The sequence below is a fragment of the Podarcis filfolensis genome, assembly GCF_964270895.1.
Source record: "Podarcis filfolensis genome assembly, chromosome: 1".
Lineage (NCBI taxonomy): Eukaryota > Metazoa > Chordata > Lepidosauria > Squamata > Lacertidae > Podarcis > Podarcis filfolensis.
In genome coordinates, this window is record NC_139604.1 from 24712868 (window position 1) to 24737100 (window position 24233).

The window sequence follows — 24233 nt, forward strand, 5'->3', positions numbered from 1 at the left end:
ATGGTCAGGAAAACAGATTCCCCCCCCATATGGCATCCAAATAATGGCAGTGTGGGGAACAGCCATCCTTCCCTGAGGAAGGAGTTCCATAACTGGGGCCACCACTGAGAAGGCTCTGTCTCAAACCACCGCCCCATGGACTGTGCCTACAGCTGAGACCAAGAGGAGAGCCTCCCTTGCATCCACACATATCAAGTAGCATATGCAAATCACTTCTGTTTGGGGGAAGGGACAGGGAGATGTGTTTTTTTCTTTTCCCCTGTCAATGTGTATGCCACCCTATTCACAAGGGGAGCTTTCATCAGCCAATTGCTGCATGTCACATTGCTTCTAAATACGCAGAAGCAGATCTGGCAAAGAGATCAAGGAAAATATGACAAGTGTATGCATATTTCATGGGCAAATCACAGTTAAATTATAATGTTGGGGAAGAGGCATTTTATTTTATCAGATTGGGGCATGAATGGCAATTATCTGCTTACATGAGCCACGGCAGTGCATTCATTCTAGTGTTGGCAAAGATCTCAGTCGAGGCAGTGTGACAGGACCAATAAATTTTTAAGCTAGGCCAGATTGTGGAATGGACTGAGTTTTGTCTTCTGTGATCTTGTCTTTGAAAAACACCATGGGGGGACCCTTTTGGGCCTCTCTAAAGAAACTTCTCTTCTATACATCTGCAGATTCTTAACTAGAGCCCTGGCAAGGAAACACACACAAAAAAGGGGATTAAAAGATGTGATTAATTTGATATTGTTCCCTGGATGAAAAACCTTTTCCCCATATCAGTTCAGCAATAACATAGCAAAGCACTTCAAAGCCTTCTGGATCCCCACCCCACCCAGAAGACACAAGGAATGTCAGGAACTAATCTGGTTCTCTAATTGTACTATCAACCATCATTCCTTGTTTGTGGTCGCTGGGTAAGTGGCGGTGGGGTGGAGCTTCTGCCAACTATGTTGCAAATAGAGTCGCTCTTAATTTGATTGTGAAGGGGGCGGGGAGAATATCTTGAAAGTTGTGAGTGGAAATGATGAAAAACAGACCCAATTCGACTTCCTGCTTTTAAAAAATGGATGTGGCGAGGTCATGTCTAAATTTGGAACAACTTGAGAGCTTCACTGTAGTGAATGATCCGGACAAGAACCGACTTGAATCTAAGTAAGACGACCGACTGGCTTGTAGGGAGAAGCTTGTAGCTTCTTTTTTATTGCATGAGGTAAGTGTCGAATGAGTGCCCTGACTTGTTTTTATCTTTTAGGAATTTCCTTTGTGAAAGTAAACAAGATGTTGAATAAGGATTTTTTTTAAAAAAAGCATAATGTACATTGAGTTTATCATAATGCATCTTCAGAGCTCACAAGACCTTCTTACTGGGCAAACTGGTTGGACAAACGTGAGGGTCTAGAATTGCTTAAGAAATGGACTGTTGTTCAGTTGGATTGTGGGGTTGTGAGTTAAATTGCAACTTGTGTGATTGGAAAACAAAAACAAAAAACACTTCTTAAACTATACATTTCCATCTGTCTAGGAACTTATGTACAGCGGTACCTCTGGTTAAGAAGTTAATTTGTTCTGGAGGTCCGTTCTTAACCTGAAACTGTTCTTAACCTGAAGCACAACTTTAGTTAATGGCTGCCGCCACGCGATTTCTGTTCTTATCCTGAAGTAAAGTTCTTAACCCGAGGTACTATTTCTGGGTTAGCGGAGTCTGTAACCTGAAGCGTCTGTAGCCTGAAGCATCTGTAACCCGAGGTACCACTGTAGAATGCATGTCATATGTGATATTCCTTCCTGGGCCCTATTTACTGTGACAAATCACCTGAGTGGTTTTACCTTTGTGGAAGTGACTTCCACCTGATTTTTAATGATCCTCTGCAGATCCCCTTGCCTCCCACAACAGCTCCTCCAGAGTTTTGAAGTTGCCTCTGGAATATGGAATATGGTATGGACAACTACATGAGAGATGGAGTATCTGTGGAAATTTGGCATTCTAACTCGTGGAAGTGAAAATGACTTTTCCTAAAGCATTGTTTTCCAAACTTGGGCTTCCAGCCCTAGCTAGCAAGACCAGTGGTCAGGAACAATGGCAGAGCTTCATGATCTGGCACCAGGGGGGCGGGGCGGAGAGCAGGCGGGGGCAGGGCTGGCGTGCATCCTGGGGGGGTGACGCACATCCTGGGGGCTTGACGTGCCGCCTGAGGGGGCATGGTGTCCAGCGCGGGTGAGGGGACAGCTGCAATGGCACCCCACTGGGATCATGCTGCCAGGGGCGGTGCGCTCCCCCCGCACTCCTCTTCCTCCGCCAGCGGTCAGGAATGATGGGAATTGTAGTCCAAAAACAGCTGGAGGTCCAAGTTTGGGAAACGCTGTCCTAAGGCAAAGCCACAATTGGATATAGTGCTTCTATTTCACTATGTATGCATTTGATGGAAAAATCCAAGGAGTGGATAGGGTTCAAGTATTTTTACAGATTTCATAGCAGGTGGATTTTGTGTGAATGATGGTTTCCTCACCACGGTGAGACAAGCTGCACCAGCCTCGTGTGTACAGCTCTTCCTTTTGACCAGGCCAACGTACAAAGTGCACAAGAAACGTGCAAACGTGTTTTCATATTGAAATCTCTGGCTAAGTGCAATGCAGTGGCTACCCAGGTCTGGCTCAGTGTATCACCGATGGAATATAGGTGAGCATGCCTCATCTACCTGTTTCATATTCTTTGAAGGTTGAGTGTCGAAGTGTGACGTCAGCAAGTAGTCTTAGCATTGTTCGTACAAGAGCTCTTAAGAGGCAGAGGGTGAAATGAGATTTACAATTGCTTCATTCTCCTTCCAGTATTGTAAGTTCTAAGAGCATTATATATAAAAACCCCACAAAGTGAAAGAATGTGAAGTATGTATTAAAAGGCTGTTGAGCAAAACCCACCTATAATCATTAAGCTTTTACGCAGTGTTACAAGTGTGTAGCTCCAGATTAGGCTGACTGCGGGCTGGAATGAGCAACAAATGCTCTTTAAGCAGACGTGTTCTCTACTGACATGCCTGCTGTATCCTAGCATAGTCTCTAGCACTATTGCATGCATGCTTACGCAAGTCAGCATTTCGTTGGGAATGCGCTAGGGTTTCAATGGAAATATGAATGAATAACCATGCAAAATGAATCCTTCTTGCCCTTTGTTTCCTGAGATTGATTGATTCCCCCCACCCTTTGGCAAGCGGAAGTAAAACACTTTTACTGCGTCATGGGACCAGAGAGGCATAGTTAAAAGTCAGGTTACCTCTCACCACTGCCATCATAGTCAAAATATCCCAAACTCTGCAAAATCCCCAAGTATTTAATTGTACTGTATTGTGCAAAATCAAATGGGGGAGGATCTGTTATTATTTCAGCCTGGTGCTGTTTTATTTTCCTGTTTCATTAAAAACACTGGAAAACACAGTGGGTTTTGGGAACATATGGGGGGAATTAAAACATTTTGGGTTGTTTTTGTGTGTGTTTAAACGTTCTAGCATGGAAATGCAGTTAGGGGAACAGCACCACCAGCTTCTTTTTGCCCGGTTTAAAGGGAAGGCTTAGAGTTTTCAGAAGTAGAATGAATCTACTTTCATTCCTCTAAATAGGAGGTGCAGAACCTGTTTGCAGTAATGATGGCCACATTCTCTTTAGGACTACTTTCTAAGAGCCACCTGCCAATTGTGGGTAGGGTCAGAGGTGTTGTTGTTGTTTAGTCGTTTAGTCGTGTCCGACTCTTCGTGACCCCATGGACCAGAGCACGCCAGGCACTCCTGTCTTCCACTGCCTCTGCTTGGAATCCATTCAAATCCATCCTTTCTGTATAGGGATGGGTGACTCTATCAATTTCCACTGGCTACAGTTTCTCGTTTTTTCCAGTCTTCAGATCAGTTTTCCACACTTCCACATGAAAATTCATTTTAGTGAGAATTTCTCCAATTACACACATTTCTGCATGCAGTTTTGCCACAATATACACATTTTTGCAAAGGAATTTCCCTCAACATGCATTTTTCTCTAATTTATGGATTATTATTTTTTTTGCACACTTAACTCTGGTATATATGTTTGGGCATGAATTGCTTAGCTGGCAATCTGCATTGCAAAATTCGGAGAAGTGCAAATTTCAAAATATGGCTATGTTTCAGTTTGTGCGCTGTTTTTGAAAATGTGAGTTTTGTAGGTTCCCTTTTAAATGTGTACTGAGTGGAATCTCTCCCCATTCCTAATTCCCAGTCATGAAAATACTAACAACAGAATGCAAAGCTGATTAGAAAAATCAAGCCTAAAAAGAACTAAATTTGCGGGTGGTAAGCTGAACACAAACCATAATTATTGCTTTTCTTACTCCAATGTTTCTGCATGCCAGCTGGGTGTGTCCTGTGTGGAATAAGTTATGTCTCAGTTGTTTAAGTAGGGAGGGTTTCCCTCTTTAAAACTACCTTCAATAGAATGGCACTCCAAAAGGCCGATAGGCTTTTTTATAATCTAAAACTACAAGGCAAGGAAAAAATATATCACATCTCACTTCTGCTTCATCTTTTTCTCTGGATGAATGCATCATATCCCTGTAACATTTCCCAGATGAAAATAGAGAGATGCAACATCCCTGTTTTTAAACTAAGGATCCTAGCCCAATGATTCTCTTCCCACATTATTGCCAGCTAAAAACTTACCTCTTTCTGTTGTATGTTGCATTCATGTACTCTACAGCAGCTTCCCATTCACTCATTTAAAACCCAGGATGGTTTCGCCCTTGGGGTTACAGGTATGCTAGGAAAAAAAACATAATTTCTCCACAATCCGCTACCATTAGGGCTGGACTGTGGTGGGCAGCAGCTTGGGATGAGCATGTCCATATAGTCAGGATTAAAGAATGTGTCTGAACCAGGAAGCAAGGCTGAGAAGCAAGACAGGAATCAGGAGTGGAGGACAAACCAGGAGACAGGTCCAAAAAAACCCCCCAGATTCAGTGATGGGAACCTGCGTCCCTCCAGCTTTTGTTGGGTTGCAGTTCCCATCAAACTTGACCATCAGCCATGCTAGCTGGGGCTGATGGGAGTTGAAATCCAACATCCTGTGTATCGCACAATCCTACATGAGCTCGAGTATGCCTTGTTGCTCAAGCAAAGCTCAATTGGAACAGGAAGTCTTCTTCCTATCCAGGAAAGTCCAATGGCCAGCCTGGGTGGATGGAGTCAGTCCAGAACTTGAACCTGCAGTTTAGTGATTCATAGAGCTGGAAGGGACCCTGAGGATCATCTGGTCCAACCCCCTGCGATGCAGGAATATGCCGCTGTCCCGTACAGAGATCAAACCTGCAAGCTTGGTGTCATCAGCACCATGCTCTAACCAACTGAGCTAGCTGCAGGGAAGCTATGCAGAGACCCAGCTCCTCCTGGTAGTTAACATTAGTTGATACACATACCTGAAAAGCTGTACAGTGCCTTGGTGTTTTTGTGCATTCACATGCCTGTACTTCTGACCCTTCACCTTGCCAACAAAGGTCCATATAGTTAAAGCTATGGTTTTCCCAGTAGTGATGTATGGAAGTGAGAGCTGGACCATAAAGAAGGCTGATCGCCGAAGAATTGATGCTTCTGAATTCTGGTGCTGGAGGAAACTCTTGAGAGTCCCATGGACTGCAAGAAGATCAAACCTCTCCATTCTTAAGGAAATCAGCCCTGAGTGCTCACTGGAAAGACAGATCGTGAAGCTGAGGCTCCAATACTTTGGCCACCTCATGAGAAGAGAAGACTGCCTGGAAAAGACCCTGATGTTGGGAAAGATGGAGGGCACAAGGAGAAGGGGACGACAGAGGACGAGATGGTTGGACAGTGTTCTCGAAGCTACCAGCATGAGTTTGACCAAACTGCGGGAGGCAATGGAAGACAGGAGTGCCTGGCGTGCTCTGGTCCATGGGGTCATTAAGAGTCGGACATGACTAAACGACTAAACAACAACACCCTGCTGCTACAAAAAAGTAGCATTGAATTATAGAATTGTAAGGTTTGAATGGACCATGAGGGTCATCTAGTCCAACCTCCTGCAATGCAGGATTCTTTTACTCAATGTGAGACTCAAACTTGCAACCCTGAAATTAAGAATCTCAAGCTCTACCAACTGAGCTATTCTGACTGCAGGATGGATGCCACCTTCTGAACCTCATCTACGCCTATTGCATAAACATGCATCTATGAATCCAAATGTAAGGTGTTCCAGCAACATGTTGCTTATGGGACTCAGGTACACTGAACAGATGAGCCCAAGACACTCCGAAAACCCCTTCACGTAGAATGCAGAATGTGGCTTTTTAAAAAAGTAAATTTTTTTTGTTAGATTTCTTTTTAAAAAAAGATGAATCAATTTGGCATCCCTATATGGCAATAGTAACATTTTTCATAGTATGGGAAAGAGGCACTCTAGCTTGCTTCCTTCCTCTGGCCTGATGAGAACAAAACATTAAAATGAGAAGATCTGCCTTTTTAAATACCATACTGAAGTGGCTTTTCTTCTTACAGCTGTTTTGGACACTCTGCACCTTCCAGTGAAATTATCCAGAATCTTATCTGTTTGGGTTACAGCTTTTTCTTACTTAACACATACTGTCATAACTTCCAGAGTTTGGCAGGCTTTTTAAACAAATATTGTTCCTGAAGATCCTGCTGGTTTCAGTGTTTCGTTTCTTTAATGCTCTTGTTTGTCATTAATGGAATTCAGGCACATCAAACTGATTGAGGGGAAGAGGGCAGGGAAAGGAAGCCTTTAAACGCATAAGTGACCTTCTTAGTAATAACACCGGAAGCTGCCTTAGACCACTCAGACCATTGCTTCATCTAGCTTGGGGTTGTCTACACCAGTGTTTCCAAAACTTGTGTCTACAGCTGTTTTTGGACTACAGCTCCCATCGTCCCTAGGAAACAGGACCAGTGGTCAGGGATGATGGGAATTGTAGTCCCAAAATAGTGGGAGACCCAAGTTTGCGAAGCACTGGTCTACGTAGACCACCAGCAGCACTCCAGGGTTCTCCCAGTTAGTGATGGGGAAGAAATTAGATTCAGTTCACCTTTAAAGTTGAATCGGCCCAACTAACTCTCACACTCCAAAACAATATGCAAACCAAAACACAGCCGTCCTTTCCAATTCACATGTGTCCCAAATTTGCAACGCCACTCTCCAGCCAAGTAATGTGTACAAAAATATGTGTACCGGGGTAAAGTGTGCCTTAAAATGCACGTGTTTGGGGAAAATAACATACAAAAATATAATTGGGGGGGAATTAATGTATGGGGATATGTGTTTTACAAAAATGTGCATGTTAGGAAAAATTGGACACACACACAGTCTATCTATATCTATCTATCATCTATCTAATCTATCTATCTATCATCTATCTATCTATCTATCTATCTATCATCTATCATCTATCATCTATCATCTATCTATCTATCATCTTTCTTTCTTTCTTTCTTTCTTTCTTTCTTTCTTTCTTTCTTTCTTTCTTTCTTTCTTTTACATTGCCCAGAATGGTTGGGGCAACCCAGTCAGATTGGTGGGGTACTACTACTGCTAATAATAATAATAATATTAATAACCACCAAAATGCTGATTTGCAATTTCTAAAATTGCAAATTGGCAGGGAAATGTGGAGAACTCAATTTAAGATAGGAAACAGAGTAGCTGGGGGAAAATGGATTTAATAGATTCACCCTTTGCTACTCCCAGCCCTATCTGAGGGTGCCAGGAATCTGGGACCACCTGCATGCAAGATGCTTTGCGACTGAGCTAGGACCCTTCCCCAAGGGTCAGAATTCGCTTCCATTTGAGAAAAGCAATAGCAGTTACCGTAATTTGCCATGCCACTTGTCTCCATAGTGGCTGTATGTATGCAGGCTCATTGCATCCTAAAGCCGCTGGATATATGACAGATACCCAGGTTAGTAAATGTTAGGAGCAGCTCTGGCTTTATAACATTTTTCAGTTTATCAAAGAACTAGGAAAGGAACTGGTGAACTCAGCGATCAGTCCAATGTTTCCTTTATTCAGAACTCAGTCGGGAGAGCACGAGACTTTTAATCTTAATCCTTCCCGTGGACTGTCTCGCCAGAGTGGTGCATGCTCTGGTTATCTCCTGCTTGGACTACTGCAATGCACTCTGTGTGGGGCTACCTTTGAAGGTGACCCGGAAACTACAACTAATCCAGAATGCAGCAGTTAGACTAGTTACTGGGAGCAGCCGTCGAGACCATATAACACCTGTCCTGAAAGACCTACGTTGGCTCCCAGTATGTTTCCAAGCACAATTCAAAGTGTTGGTGCTGACCTTTAAAGCCCTAAACAGCCTCGACCCAGTATACCTGAAGAAGAGTTTCCACCCCCATCGTCCAGCCTGGACACTGAGGTCCAGCACTGAGGGCCTCCTGGCGGTTCCCTCACTGCAAGATGTAAGGTTACAGGGAACCAGACAGAGGGGCTTCTTGGTAGTGGCACCCGCCCTGTGGAATGCCTTCCCCTCAGATGTCAAGGAAATAAGCAATTATCTGACTTTTAGAAAACATCTGAAGGCAGCCCTGTTTAGGGAAGCTTTTAACATTTGATCAATCATTGTATTTTAATATTCTGCTGGAAGCCGCCCAGAGTGGCAGGGGAAACCCAGCCAGATGGGCAGGGTATAAATAATAAATTATTGTTATGATTGTGATTGTGATTATTATCTCAGGATCATGGGTTCAAGTCCCACGTGGGCAAAATATATCTGCATTGGAGGGGGTTGGGCTAGGTGATCCTTGTGTTCACTTCCAACTCTACAATTCTATGATAGCAAATGCAGTATTGAGGAAAAAATAGGAAATGGGGCTAGAAGTCATGGAGGTTGGCTGTACCATGGAAATGCTACTCAACCAATTCTCCCCACTCACCCCATGATTTTTCTTACTGCCTTCTTGTCTCCTATCAACTTGAGAACTTTGCTGTTTTGAAAATGTGTATACAGTGGTACCTCAGGTTACATACGCTTCAGGTTACAGACGCTTCAGGTTACAGACTCCGCTAACCCAGAAATAGTGCTTCAGCTTAAGAACTTTGCTTCAGGATGAGAACAGAAATCGTGCTCCAGTGGCGCAGTGGCAGCAGGAGGCCCCATTAGCTAAAGTGGTGCTTCAGGTGAAGAACAGTTTCAGGTTAAGAATGGACCTCCGGAACGAATTAAGTACTTAACCTGAGGTACCACTGTATTATCATATAACTTTTATGTACAAAACTCTACTTTCATCCAATTAAATGTTACAAGAGAAAAAAGGGGTTGTCCTGGGAAAACATTTTTATTTGTAAGTGTGCTTGCCAGAGAACTTAAACATATGGATTATTTGGTCTCCCCCCCCCCCCCCGGGTAAATATTGAACACATTCTTCAGCACTGTGCTATGGCACCGCCGTATTTAATCTAAGATGTTCAACTCCACTCCAGGCTGAGCAGGCCTCAGGCACTTGCCATGAAAACAGAAAGATTTGTTCTAGTATGTTACTTAAACACAGGTTTGTGTTGACCTGGCTATGGGTGAGGATTGCGTGCCACGGTTGCCTAACAACTGCAAACAAATGATTTATCCACACGCCAACATGAGGCAGAACTGGGAAGAGGGAGAAGAGAGGACTGCAAGCTTCCTTGGAGGGAGGCCACCCTAGATAGTGATATTGGCTATAAAGCTGTCCAAAGCTGATTCAGAACCAGCCCAGAGTATTTTGCTGCATGATGTGAAACTCAACATGGCACCCCCTTCCAATTCCACATGCAGAAGCCCACCAGACTGGCAGCTGAATCATACTTTAACCATCATTCATTTGCACCATTCTTGTGCAAATTAGGTAGGTTCATCTTTAAATGCAAACTGAATTGCATTTCTCCCTGATCCCTATCATCATCATCATCATCATCATCATCATCATCATCATCATCATTATCAGTCTTTTTCACCTGTTGTTTGGTTGTCTTAACTGTATCTTGCTTTGAAACTGTTTTGTGGGTCTATGGACTGCAATAAAGAGATATAGATATAGATATAGATATAGATATAGATATAGATATAGATATAGATATAGATAGATATAGATATAGATATAGATATAGATATAGATATAGATATAGATATAGATATAGATATAGATACAGATATAGATATAGATATAGATATATTATCATTATGTTAGTTAATTTTGTATACCATCCTTTATTCAAGGATCACAGGGTGGTTTGCAGTATAAAAACACACAAATATAGTAACAAACATAGTAACAAGCAAAGACAATACCTTCCTAATAATCCCTATCCCTGGGGTTTCTGGTTACACCCATGATGGGGGATGTTCAAGCAGGGGATAGGGAGAAAATGAGGCATAAATCTCCCAATGCTTCTCACTGGGGTCTGGGGAGTAGCGACGGAGCAAGTTGATCAGGCGCCTGGGGCAGCCCTGCATCCAGGAGCGGGGCCAGCTGCCCACTGGGTGGGGCCAGCCAGGGCAGGATGCTTTGCAGGGTCTCTGAGGAGTCTACCTGCTTCCTCCCACTCAGCTGCCCTACAGCTGAGGGGAGACAGCGGGCAGACCATTTGGGGCAGTGCAGAGCCTGCGTGTGCCCAAGCCACCACGTCACTCCCAGGAGAGAGGTGTGGCTCGGGCATGCTACAGGCCCTGCGGTGAGTGCCGCCCGCCATTTTGTCACCCCCCTCAGTGAGGACACCCGGGGCAGCCCGCCCCCACCACATTCCCCTTCCTCCAACCCTGCTGGGGAGTTCACTGTAACCCACAGTGCCACATAATCCCATGTCTGTCAACTTCCTCACTCTCCTCTGAGGCAAAGTCCTGTCCTGTCTCCTCAGGACACAGATTGTAAAGGCAGTGAGAAGGCAAGAACTAAGCAACTGCAACCTCCTATTCCACTTGAAATTAAAATAAATGTTTCTCTTCTGTCAGCAGAGCACAGTCTAGATTTTCTGCCCAAGATGCCAACATGTTTCGAGCTCTGCATAGTGTTGTTTCAGAAAAAGGAACTACTGAAATGTGTGGGGCTCAAATGGCCAGTCAAAGTTCTACTCACACTTCCAAGTACGCTGGCCTGCGAGGAAATTTCTGTTCTCCCTAATGGACACGAATAATATAAACAGGAAAGGTGAACTGTACAGAATCTATTCGCTTGTTTCTCCTCCTGCATTTCCAAGAGCCCAGTTACCTCTGGTTTGACAAATGAAACAAAATTACCTTGCGCTCCATGAACAGTCTTTGAAAATACATATATCTGCATTTCTGAAAGGAAACACCTGTTGCAATGCTGGCTCTATTTTTAGCTAGAAGCAGGCATGAAGGAAAGCACACAGACATCTAATGCTTACAATGCCTCCTGAACAAAGCTAGACTCATCTCCATGAGTTCTCAAACATCCACAGAATACCTCTTATGCCCTTCCCTGGCACTGGGCTCCCTTAATATTGGGTGCAAGCCGGGGCCTCAGATCTTTAATAATAATCAATGTCCTTCTCTTACTACATCCCAGTGTAGATGAAGGTTCAGTTGAGAATGCTAAGATCTAGTTACGAGGCTCTGTTTGATTTAAGTCACCCTGTCCTCAAATTCTCTTTAACCCCTTTCCACGGTTAAACAGTCACCATCAGACCTGGCTTTCACTTCTGTATATAGTAGCTAGTCATAAAACAGTCTCTGCTTCACAGTGGTGTTTTTGTTTTTTTAGTTTAAAAATCCCAGAATCTAATCTGAACCAAGGTGCAATTTTAAATATGTCTAACCTCACCCTCCTGTCAAAGTGGACTATAGTAGAATGGAGAGTTCTGGATCAGGTCCATCAGTCGGATCCAGTTCCACATTCTTGTTTGATGATGAGGAGGGCAGTGGCAAAGAATTAACCTCACCTCTTCACGCTATTATCCAAATCGCACTCCCTTCCCAACCTCCAACCTATTTTCTTGAGAAATATAAATACAGTATGTTAGGACTTCCAAACCCAGATCTCGCACATCATGTCTTTGTCTGGCCTTGAATCAGAATGAATCAGAAATTCCTCATGTTGAATCTTTGCTCTTCCAACATCTCCTGACCTGGGCTTGGTCAAGTGACTCTTACCTTCAGACTATCTTCTGTCCATTTACCATGTTGAGAGACAACCTAATTTATAGGGTTGTTTTAATTATTACAGGAAGACAATATTTTGAGCCCAAAAGGAATGCCCTCTGGAGTAATTTGAACAGTCCATGCAAAGTCCGTGGGTATATTCACATATGGGATTTTAATCCATTTCCATGACTTTTCCCTAACGGTTAAGTTCCGTGTTACATTTGAGCTTGCATGCAATGCAAAAGCCACTTCTGGAACCATGGTAGAATTTAGTGCAAATTTAGCACTCATTTCCATATTGTTTGCAAACAGTTGTGTTTTTTTTCATTGAAGGAAATAACATGGAAATGAGCAGTGGACGTTCACTGTAGTGGCTTTCACATTGTGTGAAAGCTCAAATGTAGTATGGAAATTGTCAGGGAACTGCCATCGGAGCCAGAGGCGGAGGGAAGGCTCCAGAGGGATGCCGGAGAGGGTCCCAGTAGGGAGAGAGGCAGCCCATCTGCTGGGGAAGGAAATCAGCGTAGCACCAGTGGAGAAGGGGGGCAGAAGGGGGAATCGGCGAGGGGGCTCCAGGACTCCTCGCCGGAGACCAGCGGGGAGAGCACGGGTCCTCCGCTGCTCACACCCTCCCTGAGCAGAAGACTTCCGCGTAGGGAGAGTAGGAGACTAGGCGTCAAAGAACTTCTTTGCTGGAAGAAGTTCAAGAAACGCCCACTGACAGATTCTGCCAGCGACTGAGACAGCCATGGGTCAGAGGCTGTCCAGACAGAAAGGGTTCACCCAGGTAACCTAGCCAGGAGTGGCGACAACTTACGCACGAGCAACCCCTAGAACCATTACAGAAATCTTTGTGAGCATGGAATAAACTGCCATGTGCATGCAGTCTATATAAGAGCACAAGAAGAGCTTGCTGGATGATGGCCAACGGCCCACCTAGATCAGCATCCTGTTCTTACAGTGACCAACCAGATGGCTGGGGAAACCTACAAACAAGACCTGAGCACAAGAGCTTTCTCCCTTCCTGCAGTTTCCAGCAACTGGTATTGAGAATCGTTACTGCCTCCAACCATATATAAATTCTGAGTGTGATGATTAATCAGTCAGATGGGAGCTGTGCTGGAGGAATGCTTGGTGCAGACATCTAAATGGCATTTGCACTCTTGAGTCTCCCACTCCTTTCGACCTATCCTTTGCTGTAACTAACTGCTTCAGTTGTTGCTGTTTAAAATAATTTTTTTTAAAAAACACTCTGGCTTTTATTTGACATATTAAACTGTTTGGTAATGGTATTTATGTATAGTTGATGCATTTTGTAGCTCCGGGGAAAGAAAAACCAAGGCCACCTTGATATTGGTTCAGGTATCATAATTCATTTCTCAGAAGGTTACAAGCCATTAATAGCAGGAACATATCTCGGAATGTTTTTCCAGTTGGGCCATTCCCAGGACCATGTCGATTACAGCTAGTTAATGATTACCATGAATTTGCATCACTCCGGGAAAGAAACACACAAGATTATTGTTTCGGCAGAATACGCTCTTCTGTTTTATGGAAATGGCTTTCTATTTACGTTCTTCTTTCCTCATACTTTCTTTCCCCTTTGCCAGTACTTGGAAGGTTAGGGGTAAGGACAGTGGGCTAGCAGGAGGTTAATGCCCAATCCTTTAAGCACCTCCTTTAAAGAAGATTATTGGACATCCAATTTGCAAAGGAGAAACTCCAACTCTAAAATAAGCTGTAGGTTCCAGTCTTATCATTATACTGAATAGCTGCTTGGAATCTGTTCTACTTATAACCAAGTGTTTATTCCTAGGAACTGGGAAATCAAAGGCAGTTGGGCACAAAGCTAGTAGGAGTTAAATTATCTGTGTAGCAGGGGGGGGGGGCAAAGAGGACTTCAAGCAGATTATTGAATTGAACTTTAATCCTACAGGGGGACTGTTGGGTAGCAGGATTTTGGCATAGGTATCCATAGCATGGGATGTTTGCCCTTGAGTGCAGCGTTTTGAGACACTATTATAATCTGCTCTATGTGAGCTGTTTTAGTATTAGTCACTGTCAGGATGACTTTTAGAGGTTGCTGCTGTAACATGCAGAGTCAGCATAGCCTAAAGGATAAATAAAGGCAGTTAATGGGTTCCAGTCCTAGTCATGAGTGACACAGACACGCTGCAAGTATGTGACTTTGGGGAAAGTCACTTAGCCTCCCTGTCCTTCCTCTGCCATCTTGACTCTTGAGATTGCATATCCTCCAACATTTCTCTGATGAAAATGAGGCCATCCTATTCCATAATCATCATCATCTGACTGGGTTGCCCCAGCCACTCTGGGCAGCTTCCAACATGTATAAAAACATAATAAAACAGTAAGCATTAAAAAAACCTTCCCTATACAGGGCTACCTTCAGATGTCTTCTAAAGGTTGTAATGTTACTTATCTCCTTGGCTCGGGGGTCGCATAACTCCATACTCTCCAACGTTTCTCCCAATGAAAATAGGGACGCCAGTGTGGTGGAGTGGTTAAGAGCGGTAGTCTCTTAATCTGGGGAACCGGGTTCGTGTCTCCGCTCCTCCACATGCAGCTGCTGGGTGACCTTGGGCCAGTCACACTTCTTTGAAGTCTCTCAGCCCCACTCACCTCACAGAGTGTTTGTTGTGGGGGAGGAAGGGAAAGGAGATTGTTAGCCACTTTGAGACTCCTTAAAGGGAGTGAAAGGCGGGATATCAAATCCAAACTCTTCTTCTTCTTCTAAGGAAAAGCAGGACATTCTGGGATCAAATCAGAAACCGGGATGACTTCTGTAAACCTGGGACTGCCCTGGAAATAAGGGATACTTGGAAGGTCTGAGATAGGCCCATTTAATGTTGATTCGGGTGGGTGGGGGTTTGGGGGAGAGAATAAAAAGGATTTTCACAAACCTTGACTTTTCTCACATCCTTTTCTTCCCTACCCAGCAAATGGCCAGGGAAGGAGAAGATCACTTTCTCCAGAGGTCTGAACTAAAATTAGACCAAGGCTGAGGGCCATAGGCTTTTAGGAGTGATTGTTTGGTTTCACAATTCTATTCATGGGAATCTGATGGCAAAACTCATTGCAATATGTGTTATCAGCACGACAAATGATTTAATTGTCTTTCCACCAACGGGCTTGGAATTCTACCTGCTCAGTACATCCTTGTGATGCAGGCCAGCCTTGGCTTAAGTGGTTCTGCTTTGATCGTCTCAGCATCAGTGTCTGAGAGTCAGAGTAGTCATTGAAAAAAATGGGGCTTCACTCATGGGTCCATCGGTTGTATCTATAGTGAGGAGCTACCAGTACATCTCAGGCGGTTGACTTTCTGGAGCTAAGTGCTTCAACTGTAACACACCGGTTTTAATAATATATTATCAGTGATATGCTGTTGCCACACAAAAATGGTTTAATGACTTCAAAGGAAATAATTAGCTGATGACTCAAATGGTAAACATGTCAAGCAAGGGAAAGGCAGTTTGAACAAGAGCTGTGGCATGTTTATTTTTTCCAGTGTTTTTTATTTTATTTTTTAGTTCTGTTTAGAGAACTGAGAAGACGGTCTGCTCCTCTGATTTCCAAGGAGTTGCCTCTTCTCCCTTAAATAACCATAAAAACCACAACTCTGTCTGTTGCTTTTTATATGATGCAAAAGGCCAGAGAAGTAGCTTTTCTCATTTACTTACTTATATTTATTTATTTGCAAAAATATCTATACCACCAACATTGGGAAGAAAAGAACATGCCAGTGAACAGCATGGAATCAATAATTTTTATTCTTGACTATGCTGTCCATTAGTGTGATATTTTACATTCATAAAACAAGTGCAAATTAGGCCACAAATCAATAGCTTAGTACACCAACATAGCTGGCCAAAAGTATCTATAGATTTAAATATATTCATAAAATAAGAAAAATGATTTATTTAAAAGGTTTTTTCCTTCCCTCACGTCTCTCCTTTTTCTTCTTTATGTATTTTTAAATATTTTTCTTTTCTCAGTTATTAACAGATCTATAATATTCTAACAGATGGATTCATGATACCTGTTTCTATGACCCTGTTTGATTTGTGATCTGTGTCTCTTTTCCCTCTTCATTTATTTTCAGCTTTTTGATTAGATGTGTACTTTCACAATGTGGCGATGAGATAATGCTACTATATCTTTCTGATTGCATGACGACACAGAACTCAGCAACACTGAATTTTAAAAAGTGTTTTATATGTGTCATAACACTGTGACACCAGCTGGTGCTGTAGAGTCCTGTCTTTTGCCAACGTGGTTTTCCTTTACGAAGTTTAGAACGCGTTTTCCTGAAATGCTTTTTTGATGTGTCTAGATCCAGCCACAGAAACATATTTTTGAGCAATAAAAAAGAGAGAGAAATTCTCTTAGGAAGAGAATTAAGCCCAGGTGGAATCCTTCAGTATATCTCAGCATTTATTTTGACAAGCCACACTTTCCTGAAACTTCCCCCAACATCACAGAAAATAAAAAGTGAATGTCTCCAATGTGCTTTCGCTGGCATCTGAAAGATGGTGTAAGTGCTTACCAACACCTCTCCAAAAAGTGTTTCCAAACGGCAGCGCTGCCAAGTCAGAAAGGTGGAGCTCTGAACCATCATTAATCAGGTTTTGTAACTCCGTTGCTGCAGCAATTAGCCATGACATGTTGAGTCAAGTGGTCTCTGCTTTCATGTACCCGAATACTAAATCTCACCATCGAACCTTTTATTAAGATCAACTGCTCTTTTGCTGAATGAGTCGTCTGCAGAATTGAAAGATCATTGTGTTTGGGTTTTGTTGTTGTTAGTTTTCTACAGCAGGGTTAGCTGGACTTCATCATTCCTTGCCCTGCAGGGCAGCTGATGGTCAAGGATGATGGGAGCTGCAGCCCCAGAACATCTGGAAGACTACAGTGTCTCCACCCCTGCTTTACAGTAGCGCTTACGAGTTGCCTTAGGGTGAAATCTGTTTTCTTTTGATCAAAGGAAAACATGATTGTGTTCAAAGAATATTTAGAAAGGAGAGTTAGCTCTAACAGCAACACAGCACAATTATCGTAACTGTGGGTCGGGAACTTCTGGTTATAATTTTGTACATAATGAAACTCCTTGTTTTAGTGCACCATCATGCACCATCTTGAGGTAGAATTAGGGCCTCCACAATCCTCTCATGCAAACTGCAAATAAAGAGGTATAACAAAGTAATAAACTTAAAACAAAATGGTTAAAATGGCAGATGAGCAGAATTAGATTATCGTTAAAATTGTGGGTGCCAGGGAGAAGTCCTTGCAAACATGTAACAAAGTGACGGCGAGCCTGTGGACCTCCTTACATTATTGGACAACAACTCCCATCATTCCTGACTATTGACCATGCTGGTAGGGATGATGGGAGTTGGAGTCCAACAACCTTTGGCGACCCACAGATTCTTCAACCCTGGTTATAACAGTTTACTAGCATACCAAGGTGCAAGTTTATAAAATGCCCCTCACTGTCAAAAAGACACTATGGGTTGCTGAAGGAACATGCACGACCCTGAGTGCAGTCCTGTGAAGGCCGAGGCTGCTAAACTATATATATAAAAAATTAATTAAATTTGAAAGGCAAGGGAATTGCTTCACGCCCACAGCAGTACATTTCCTTGGAGTCATAGCAAACTGTTAGAAACAGCTGACTCATTAAGTAGACAATGAGTCAGAGCTGCATCTTTTAAAACTTCTCACACAAAGATAGCCTTGTGCAGAAGAAGCAAATTGGTGGTGCAGATGGGCGGGAAGTCAGTGGATGCAGGGCCTGTTAGAAAATTGGCGATGCCGCTACAATTTGCTATCAGCAGACTGTGCACCTTGCCAGTGGTTTTATGCAAACATTGGGTTCTCATGTGTATATAGAGGCATGTTATTTGCAAACAGTGGGGAGGTGTAGGCTTTGCCCTGGGATTCCAGAAGCCTGTTGCATAGTGACATGCTCTTTCCTTTTCACTGCACAGAGACGGCTAAATTCCAAGCCAAACTGAGTGCTCAGCACCTTTTGCTCTTGCTGTGCAGAGGTGTTTGCATTCATTCAGGTGATTCATTCCTTGTTCCTTTTCCCTTTTCACCTTTTCCTAATCTAGTACTTACGTGAGATGGCAGTTGAGTTTATTTGGCCCACTTTCTCCTTATGGCTCAATTTTGCTCACATTCACTTCTATGGATTAAAGAAGGTCAGAAAGAAGAGCTGATCGGGAGAGAAAGTGCCTTGGTCCTGTGACCACATGTCTGGACCTGACACCAGGTTTGATTGGCACCACATTCTGGGCAGGGGGCTAATGTGGGATAGGAAGATAAAAGGAGGGCATGGGAAGCAGACTCGGGGGGTAGAAAGCAGGAAACACAGCTGCAGGAAATCCAGGGTGGGTTTGCCCTCCACTAGAAAAGGGACCCATAGTTTGTGGCCCATGTCTGTCATCTCTCACCACCAGTGGCGTAGCGTGGGTTGTCAGCACCCGGGGCAAGGCAAGTAATTTGCACCCCCTAACCCGTGGATTTGCGCCCCCTAACCCGTGGATTTGCGCCCCCTAACCCGTGGATTTGCCCTAACCCCCAGATGTTGCGCCCAGTGCGGCCGGCCCCCCTGCACCCCCCACGCTACGCCACTGCTCACCACCTCCCTCTTTGCCTCCCCTAATGGTACCAAGAATAGCCCACCTGAAGCAAATTGCTGCACCTTTCCTCTTGGCAGGGCTACCTCTGAATCCCTGCATAAGTAAAAATGTTTTAGCTCCTCTGATTCAGGTGGTGAATCAGAGCTTGAAGAGACATGAAAGAGGAGCTACAAGGAGCATCCAAAGGTCTCTTGGGTGAACTATTTTTCATCCAGAGACTTGGGACCATTATTTTAAACGATAGTAGAGCATGCTATGTTGACAGTTCCATTAAAGAACCACAGATCTACAGGAAATGATCCAAGTTAAGACCCAATGTCATTGAAAAACACCTGCTCCCACGTCTCGTACCCACCCGGGTGATAAGATAAGCCTACTGTGGGCCCTCTCTGGGTACCCTGTCATTAAAGATCAAGCAGGTGATGACTAGGGAGTAAGATATTTCAGCTGTGATGCCCCAGTTATGGAATTCCCACCCCATTGAAGCATACCCATTGCCAACTCTGTTATATTTTCTGTTTTCCCTGGCTTTATAATTACTTCTTATATACCTTTATATACCTGTGGATTTATTATATAATTTGCCTTGTTGTTGTTGTTGTTGTATATAGAGATTTTTGTATTCCTGTTAGGTTTTCCTTGTTGCTTTTTATCATTTTAAATTTGCTTTGTAATCTGTCCTGGGAGAGAGATCATGAATGGGTGGCACAGAAGTGTTCTGGATAAATAAAAAGTCAACGAGATGACATACTCTGGAACTCTTCATTCCCATGGCTAGGAGAAAGCTCCGAGTCTTAACTGTTTAAACAAGACACACAATCAGATAATACCCCCAGAGAGAGAGAGAGAGAGAGAGAGAGAGAGAGAGTCTGTATTGATATTGGTGTGTTTGTTGTGTTCTTCATAGGACCATTTCAACAGGTTTATTCCAAAGGCTGATGTACACAGTCTGAATGGATCAGGAGGCTGGGAAAAGGTGAAGTTGGATTAGATCCAACTTCAGCTAAAGAAAAGAAAAGAAGGAGACACTTGCGTCATTGGTCTTCAGGACTTATTCTTCAAACAGTAATTGGCAAGTCAAGGGATGGAGGGGAAAAATACTTCAGGACTGCAGCATACTAGCTTCATAACGCCAATCTGATGATTGCCTATATACAGGTACATTGTTGGCATCTGTTGTTGTTTTTTTCTTAATGAGAGGTAGATGTCAGATAGGACACAGTTCTTAACACACTGGTAAACAGCAGGCATCTTAATCAGGGATTGCTTTGCAGCAGAAGTACCCTCCGACTAAGGTTTGTTTTGCAAAGACAAACACGTCACTCGATTCTAGAGCAAAGATGGAGAGCATATGGATGTCAGGAGTCTTGCTGGATGAGACCAGGGCTATTTTTCTTGAAAAGGAGGTCCCAGAACTCACCATGAAACCTCCCTCATTCTCTTAGAATGGCAATGGCACCCACCTGAGAAGGGCCAGAATTGAGTTCCAGCAAGTTCAGGCAGAGAAAAAGGCCTGGATCAGACCAAAGGTCCATCTATTACAGTGTTTGTAATGATAGATCATCAGTATAGATGGGACTTGGAAAAACCTGAAGGAGAGCCCGGCCACATTCTGGCAACAAACATTTGTCACCACCCTGCTTCTCTCATGCTCATTTTCTGCAGGAAGACACATATGGAGAGGGGCTGAGATTCAAATGTAAAGGTCTTAACAGGATGGCAGACTCTGACTTCCACCATCTTCTTTCTCCCGTAATGAGCCAGAAGGAAGGGCAGGACTTTTCTTTTTTCACCCAGAACTTACTGGAACTCAGTTCTGGCCCCTCTCAAGTGGGCACCTGAAATATACTTGGAGTCGAGAGTGGATTTCATGCTCTTTATTCAGCTCATAGTGGTGAGGAGGAATGAATGTTCCCCCAAAATATCTGCTTTATATACATTATTTACACAATGGGCTGCACGTGATTGGCTAATTCCAGGATTCTCCTGTGGGCCAATCAGGCTGTGGATTCACTTCCACCTGGAGCTGGATTGGGTGGCTCCTGCAGACCAATCATACTGCTGCATTTTGGATCCTCTTCAACTCAGTACATAACAGCACCACTGCCATTATAAGAGAAAAAGGGAGCTGTTCATGGTGAGTTCTGGCGCCTCTTTTTCTAGAAAAATAGTGTTGGGGAGGAGACTTTGCATATTAAGATCGTTCCTCATCATACTGATTTTAAAAATACGCTTATAAGGCATAATTATTATGGAGAAAAACTGCTGACATCACAAGTTTATGAAGCTGCAAAGATGCCTTTCAGTCACTGGGAATCTGCCACAGCTGGATTCAGATGCCTTTGGAAGAAACTTGGCCACTGCTCTTTCAGGTATAGTTGTAATGTAGTGAAACCAATTTGTCCGCAGAGCCAGGAGCTCATAAATTCAGCTCGTCCAGCCTTTTTGCAACTACAGATTAGAATTTTCTAGTTGTGATACGAGGACAGTTCACACAGGAACTGATTATTATCTCTTGAAAGAAGTCGCAGCTTTTTGCAGCCTGTGTTAGCCTATTAGAAAGCGAGTGAGCCAAAGGGAGATCTTTCTTCCCTGTTCGCAGGATGTCAGCACTGTATTATGTTCATGGCAAGAAAAACACTCTTGAGAAAAGCAGATATCAAGGGCTGTTCAATGCATGTGAATCCATAAACTTTTAAGATTAGAAGGAAGAAACAGTGGTGGGTTGGCCCTATGGGTGTCCCAGGGGACAGCTGCCCCAACTAAATCAGTAAAAAGAAATAAAAAGAAATAAAAATCTGAAGTTCTGCCCCCCGCAACAAAAGCCTGCTCCCCCCCCCCCACAAAAATCCTGGCTACGCCCATGGTTGGTCCTGATTTTTTTTTAATTCATACTTTCTTTCAGGTAATAAAGATGAGATAATGACTTCATTAGAGGTTACACAGTTCTAACCTCCAGAATTTGAGGATGCTGAAATTGTACATACAAAAATGAAACAATAATGTATTTTATTTTTTAAAAACCCAAGTACAGTATAGCGCTCTCTCTCCCACTCTCCCTCTCCCTCCCTCTCTCTCTCTCTCTCTCTCTCTCTCTCTCTCTCTCTCTATTAATGATAAGCACACAATGGGTCGACCAATGTAGAGCATCTTTAGCTTACCACAAAGTAGCACCATCCTTTAAGACTTTTTTTCTTTGTTATCAATGTAACACGATGAGGTAACAATAGCCACATAGCAGGGAGAGGGGCCTAAATTTTACACACTGAATCAAATCAACCAATTACTCCTTTGAGTACAGGCTTCTAAGACGAATAGGCTTTGGTTTAAGCAATGTAACTACATGCCAACTATGCCAGAAATGGATACAGTATTTCTTTGTAAACCAGCCACTGTGTTTTCCATATCTCAGGTCAATTCCAGCAACCAGTCCCACAGTGACATCCCTGCAAAAATGTTCTGTAGGCATGGCACAGGGAAGAGGACATGAACCTAGGGATGGAAGTTCTGGTTCCTTGCCAGATTTTGGAGATCCTTGGTCAAGATCCTTAATCTAGAAGAGGCGAGGATTGAAAAGTGAGAATTCTCTCATGCTGCCTCAGACTCTATTGGGTGCTCCATGGAAGAGTGTGGTTGTGGAGCAATTAAGGAGCAATTCCTTTGGCTCCTTCCTCTTGAGCCAGCTGTGCCCTGGCTTTACAGTACAGAGAATGTCCCTCTTGGCAATCATTAAGTATCCCTAAGAAGGGAAATAAACATTTAATAACTAGTTGTTGCACATGCCATGTCTTGTTCTTGAGGAGCACTATAAACACCCTAGCAGCGGTCAGGCTGATGAGTCATCCACACTAGAGAGCCAGTGTGGTGTAGTGGTTAAGAGCGGTAGACTCGTAATCTGGTGAACCGGGTTCGCTTCCCCACTCCTCCACATGCAGCTGCTGGGTGACCTTGGGCTAGTCACACTTCTCTGAAGTCTCTCAGCCCCACTCACCTCACAGAGTGTTTGTTGTGGGGGAGGAAGGGAAAGGAGAATGTTAGCCGCTTTGAGACTCCTTAGGGTAGTGATAAAGCGGGATATCAAATCCAAACTCTTCTTCTGACCATAAGAAGTGCTTGAAAAATTTACAAGAGCAGGATCAATATACTTCCCACCCGACAGATTCAATTGACCCACTATTAGGCTGCTGGACCCACTACTTGACCCAGTACTAGACAGGACTGACTAGATGATATCCTTCTAGGGTTTCACTTGCCAGACAGGTTACTATTTTTATATACATGCAATATTGAAATGCATTTGCGAGTCATTTAGAGGTTTGTCGTTTCCTTGGCGCTGGGAGAGCTCATTGTTCATTTTCTGAAAAGGAATTATTTGTACTTCAATTAGTAAAACATACTGAATTCATTAGCCGTACTGGCCATAGTCCAGAGAAGCAGACACCCTGGATCTCGGTGCTCAACTATGATTTTTCTTCTTTTTAATCACAGCAGGTTCTCCTCTTCTTCTTCTGCATGCTGCATGCCACTTGTTAAACTCATTCCTCCGTTTTTACAAGCCCCAACAGAATACATGCAATGTCAGGAATCTTTTGGTTCTGAATGTGGCTGCTCTGTATGTTGATGTAGAACCAGGAGAGAAATGTGATCTACTTCAACTTTTACCTTATTCGTGCTTCCCCAAACCATACAGGCACCAAAGCACTGCATTTTTATTTATTTTTTTGAAATTCTCACTTCAAATTTTGCAATGCAGTTCTGCAACGCAAAACTGCATTGCAAACTTTGAAGTGAGAATTTCAAAAAAAAATGCAGCACTTTGGTGCTCGTATGCTTTGGGGAAGCACAAATTAGGTAAAAGGTGAAGTAAACCAAATTTCTCCATATATATATATATATATATATATATATATATATATATGATGTGCACGCACACACACAATGTGTGTGTTTGTGTGTGTGTATGCATTCATAAAAATTGTACTGGGAAAAATGAACACTAAAATACTGATGACTTTTCACCTGTACTAAAAAATAAATAAAGTGCAGGCTGTTGTAAAAATGTGGCAAACTGAGCTGAAGACTGGGAAAACAGGAGACCCAAAGTAACAAATTAGTCCAGGGGTCAGCAAACTTTTTCAGCAGGGGGCCAGTCCACTGTCCCTCAAACCTTGTGGGGGGCCGGACTATATTTTGGAGGGGGGGAAATGAACGAATTCCTATGCCCCACAAATAACCCAGAGATGCATTTTAAATAAAGGCACACATTCTACTCATGTAAAAACACACTGATTTCTGGACCATCCGTGGGCTGGATTTAGAAGGCGATTGGGCTGGAGCAGGGCCCGGGCCTTAGGTTGCCTACCCATGGATTAGTCCATCCCTGGTGGTGAGCCGTCAGAACTTTTGCTTATAACATTTCTGCTGGCACTAAAGTGTTTTCAGGA

At 43.3% G+C, this 24233-nt stretch overlaps 1 long non-coding RNA gene across 1 annotated transcript; it reads left to right on the plus strand.

Moving 5' to 3' along the window:
• The first annotated feature begins 1027 nt into the window (after positions 1-1027).
• LOC310743838 lies at positions 1028-22433 on the plus strand. The gene is made up of 3 exons (XR_014539263.1): positions 1028-1216; positions 19697-19947; positions 22202-22433. It is a non-coding gene; the product is annotated as an uncharacterized lncRNA (long non-coding RNA).
• Positions 22434-24233: the final 1800 nt, after the last annotated feature.